The sequence below is a fragment of the Oncorhynchus clarkii genome, chromosome 32 (assembly GCF_045791955.1).
Source record: "Oncorhynchus clarkii lewisi isolate Uvic-CL-2024 chromosome 32, UVic_Ocla_1.0, whole genome shotgun sequence".
Taxonomy (NCBI): domain Eukaryota; kingdom Metazoa; phylum Chordata; class Actinopteri; order Salmoniformes; family Salmonidae; genus Oncorhynchus; species Oncorhynchus clarkii.
The window spans coordinates 6,105,910-6,111,298 of NC_092178.1; the positions used below are offsets into that span (position 1 = coordinate 6,105,910).

Genomic DNA, 5,389 nt, shown 5'->3' on the forward strand with positions numbered 1-5,389 from the left:
ACCCCTCTTCTATACCGTTCTACCTACCCCTCTTCTATACCGTTCTACCTACTCCTCTTCTCTACCGTCCTACCTACCCCTCTTCAATTCCGTCCTACCTACCCCTCTTCTATTCCGTCCTACCTACCCCTCTTCAATTCCGTTCTACCTACCCCTCTTCTATACCGTTCTACCTACTCCTCTTCTCTACCGTCCTACCTACCCCTCTTCAATTCCGTCCTACCTACCCCTCTTCTATTCCGTCCTACCTACCCCTCTTCTATTCCGTCCCACCTACCCCTCTTCTCTACCGTTCTACCTACTCCTCTTCAATTCCGTCCTACCTACTCCTCTTCTATTCCATCCTACCTACCCCTCTTCAATTCCCACTGCCTCTAAAACTGGTACCTTCAGTTGGATCAATAGTATTATTATTTTTTCTGTTGCATGAAAACCTCCAACAAAGATTGTGATGTTTCTTCCTGTTTTGATCTGAATCAATGACAAATATACCTTGTGTATTTCAAACATGTGCGTGTCTGTTTTTTTTCTCATTTTAAGATTTGTGATTCTGGTTGAGTTTAATTAGAGTAAAAATGGGGGGGAGGGGACTCCAATGGGGGGGAGGGGACTCCAATGGGGTGGGGGGGACTCCAATGGGGTGGGGGGGGACTCCAATGGGGGGAGGGGACTCCAATGGGGTGGGGGGGACTCCAATGGGGTGGGGGTTCTCCAATGGGGTGCTAGGGACTCCAATGGGGTGGGGGGGACTCCAATTGCTGGATGACACATAGCCGTTTGAACAACACACACAAAATCACCATGTAGTTTACACAAGAACCACAGAGCCATGTTAAAGAATAGAACCGTGTCCTGCGAGACAGACAGCATCCATCCCAAAATGACACCCTGAAAACCTACAATGTCGTGGAAAAATATTTGACCCCCGATTTATGATTTTCTCTATTTTTGCATATTTTTGATACTGAATGTAAATCAAATCATCAACCAAAACCTAATATTAGATAAAAGGGAACCTGAGTGAACGAAAAACAACAATATACGTATTAATTTAATGACATGGGTCCCATAATGTCTGATGAAAACTAAAACACTGCATTCCACAGTAAGAACCTCGTACCAACAGTGAAGCGTGGTGGTGGCAGTGTGATGGTTTGGAGATGCTTTGCTGCCTCAGGACCTGGACGACTTGCCTTAATAGAAGGAACCATGAATTCTGCTCTGTATCAAAGAATTGTACAGGAGAATGTCAGGCCTTCTGTTTGTGACCTGAAGCACAGCTGGGTCATGCAGTAAGACAATGATCCAAAACACACAATCAGGTCTATATGAAAATGGCTAAAAAGCAACACATTTGGAATGGCCTAGTCAATGTCCAGACCTAATCCCCATTGAGATGTTGTGGCAGGACTTGAAATGAGTAGTTCATGCTTGAAAACCCACGAATGTCACTGAGTTAAAGCAGTTATGCATGGAAGAGGGGGCCAGAATTCCTCCACAGTGACGTGAGAGACTGATCAACAACTACAGGAAGTGGTTGGTTGGAGTGATTGCAGCTAAAGGTGGACTGATCAACAACTACAGGAAGTGGTTGGTTGGAGTCATTGCAGGTAAAGGTGGACTGATCAACAACTACAGGAAGTGGTTGGTTGGAGTCACTGCAGCTAAAGGTGGCACAACCACGTATTGAGTGTAAAGGGGCAATTATTTTTTCACACCGGGGCATTGGGTGTCGTATAACTTTGTTTAACCCTTGTGTTGTCTCAAGGGTAAAAAGAAAATGACCCGCAACTATGTTTAACAGCAGAGAAAACCCCCTAAATTATATTTTTTCTCATGAAATTTTATGACTTTTCCTAAAGTGACCTCAACATTAGAAAAAGTGAAAGATCGCCTTGGTGCATATTTCCATTAAAGCTGTACACCATCAGGGTACAAAGATTGTCTTGAGGTCATTTTTGACCCGGCATTTATACAATCATTTACACACCACAAAAACCACAAATACACACAGAAACACAATGAGAAATTGAGATTATGTGCTACTGATTGAACTCAGCCAGCAGCTGAAGAGGAAGATCACCATGGTTGGCATAGTTAGAAAGAACAAACCTGAGCTCCCCCTGAACTCCTCTTAACAAAGGGGAGAGAGGCCTTCTCATCAAAGTTTGCCTTCACCCCCACCACCACTCTAGTTTCTTACCTCCCAAAGAGGAACAAGAATGTGGTCCTCCTGAGCACACTGCACAAAACGGTTGAGATCAGTGATGGTGAGGACAGGAAGCCAGCCATCATCCTGGACTACAACCACAGCAAAGGAGGCGTGTACAACCTGGACAAGGTGATTGGAACTTACAGCTGGAGGAGGATGACTGCAACACGCCCCCCCCCCCCCCCCCGCTGACCCCTGGTCATCTTCCATAACATCATTGATGTGTCCTCATACAATGCCTTCATGATATGGAACTAGATCAACCCTACCTGGATGCCTGATAAGTGGAACAAGAGGAGGGTGTTCCTGGAGCAGCTGGGGAAGGCACTTGTAACCCCACACATTCAAAGAAGGTAGTTCCTCCCCCGCACAGCAGCCTCTGCAGCGCTTGTGAAAGCTGTTCAGGTTCAAATCTTGTCCTGATCCACCTGAGCTGGGGAAGGCAAGAGGAGGATATGCCAATTCTGCCCCCCAAAGAAGGACTGTAAAATGAATACTATGTGCTGCACATGTGAGAAATACATCTGCAAAGTCCATGCACACACACACCTACATACTGTCCTACATGTGATAATTAGAGTTGATTGATTTACAGTGTCTACAGTGCTAAATGTATTCCATGATAGCGCCACCAGGCGCAGCGTGGTATACCTACATTCTCTTTTTAATGAATGAACAAAAACAACCAAACAACCAAACGAAACGAGAAGCTATACAAACTAGTGCTGAAAGGCAACTAAACATAAAAAAGATCCCACAACTAACAATGGGGAAAATGGCTACCTAAATATGATCCCCAATCATAGACAACGATAAACAGCTGTCTCTGATTAGGAACCATGTCAGGCCAACATAGACGAACAAAAACACTGGATGACAAAAACCCTAGACATACAACAACTAGATTACCCACCCTGACCTAACAAAAATATATAGAAACAGAGATATCTAAGGTCAGGGCGTGACACCTGCAGCAAAGCACCCCCACAACATGATGCTGCCACCCCCGTGCTTCACGGTTGGGATGGTGTTCTTCAGCTTGAAAGCCTCCCCCTTTTCCCTCCAAACATAATGATGGTCATTATCGCCAAGCAGTTATTTTTTTGTTTCATCAGACTAGAAAACATTTCTCCAAAAAGTACGATCTTTGTCCCCATGTGCAGTTGCAAACCGCAGTCTTGACTTTTTTATGGCGGTTTTGGAGTAGTGGCTTCTTCCTTGCTGAGCGGCCTTTCAGGTTATGTCGATATAGGACTCGTTTTTGTGTAGATATAGACACTTTTGTACCTGTTTCCGCCAGCATCTTCACAAGGTCCTTTGCTGTTGTTCTGGGATTGATTTGCACTTTTCACACCAAAGTACGTTCATCTCTAGGAGACTGAAAATGTCTCCTTCCTGAGTGGTATGACAGCTGCGTGGTCCTATGGTGTTCATACTTGCGCACTATTGTTTGTACAGATTAACGTGGTGCCTTCAGGCGTTTGGAATTTGCTCCCAAGGATGAACCAGGCTTGTGGAGGTCTACAATTCTTTTCTGAGGTCTTGGCTGATTTCTTTTGGTTTTTCCATGATGTCAAGTAAAGAGGCACTGAGTTTGAAGGTAGTCCTTGAAATACATGCACAGCTACACCTCCAATTGACTCAAATGATGTCAACCAGCCTATAAGAAGCTTCTAATGCCATGACATAATTTTCTGGAATTTTCCAAGCTGTTTAAAGGCACAGTCAACTTAGTGTATGTAAACTTCTGACCCACTGGAATTGTGATATAGTGAATTATATGTGAAATAATCTGTCTGTAAACAATTTCTGGAAAAATTACTTGTGTCATGCACAAAGTATTGTCCTAACTGACTTGCCAAAACTATAATTTGTTAACAAGAAATTTGTGAAGTGGTTAAAATAATGAATCTTAATGACTCCAACCTAAGTGTATGTAAACTTCAGACTTAAACTGTATATACACCTGTTCTGAAAGGCTCCAGAGTCTGCAACACCACTAAGCAAAGGGCACCACCAAGCAAGCGGCACCATGAAGACCAAGGAGCTCTCTAAACAGGTCAGGGACAAAGTTGTGGAGAAGTACAGATCAGGGTTGGGTTATAAAAAAATATCCGAAACTTTGAACATCCCACGGAGCATCATTAAATCCATGATTAAAAAATGGAAAGAATAGGGCACCATGACAAACCTGCCAAGAGAGGGTCGACCACCAAAACTCACGGACCAGGCAAGGAATGCATTAATCAGAGAGGCAACAAATGAGACCAAAGATAACCCTGAAAGAGCTGCAAAGCTCCACAATGGAGATCGGAGTATCTGTCCATAGGACCACTATAAGCCGTACACTCCACAGAGCTGAGCTTTGCGGAAGAGTGGCCAGAAAATAAACATTGCTTAAAGAAAAAAATGAGCAAACACATTTGGTGTTAGCCAAACGGTTAGTGGGAGACTCCCCTGTCACGCCCTGACCTTAGTTATCTTTGTTTTCTTTATTAGTTTGGTTAGGTCAGGGTGTGACAAGGGGTGGTTTGTTGTGTTTGATCCTGTCTAGGGTTTATGTATGTTTATGGGGTTTTACTAGTCTAGGTGTTTTGTATGTCTATGGTTGCCTAGATTGGTTCTCAATTAGAGGCAGCTGTTTATCGTTGTCTCATATTTAGGCAGCCATATTCCTTGGGTAATTCGTGGGTGATTGTCTATGTATCAGTTGCCTGTGTCTGCACTTATTCTATATAGCTTCACGTTCGTTTTTGTAAGTTTGTTGAAGTGTTCTTCGTTTCATTAAAATAGAAGATGTATTCACATCACACTGCGCCTTGGTCTCATCGCTATAATGAACGTGACATCCCCAAACATATGGAAGAAGGTACTCTGGTCAGATGAGACTAAAATTGAGCATTTTGGTCATAAAGGAAAAACGCTATGTCTGGCTCTCATCACCCTGAGAACCCCATCCCAGGGACTGGGAAACTGGTCAGAATAGAGGGAATTATGGATGATGCTAAATAAAGGGAAATTCTTGAGGGAAACCTGTTTCAGTCTTCCAGAGAGTTGAAACTGGGACGGAGGTTCACCTTCCAGCAGGACAATGACCCTAAGCATACTGCTAAAGCAACACTCGAGTGGTTTAATGGAAAACATTTAAATGTATTGGAATGGCCTAGTCAAAGCCCA

At 43.7% G+C, this 5,389-nt stretch overlaps 1 protein-coding gene across 1 annotated transcript in view; it reads right to left on the reverse strand.

The window, feature by feature from the left end:
- Positions 1-280: 280 nt before the first annotated feature.
- Positions 281-5,389, reverse strand: part of LOC139392445 (transmembrane protein 54-like) — a 17,427-nt gene continuing 12,318 nt past the window's right edge. Inside the window, exon 6 of the mRNA XM_071140438.1 lies at positions 281-5,389. This exon is cut by the window's right edge and continues 2,052 nt beyond it. The gene's annotated coding sequence lies outside the window, so the exon portion shown is untranslated.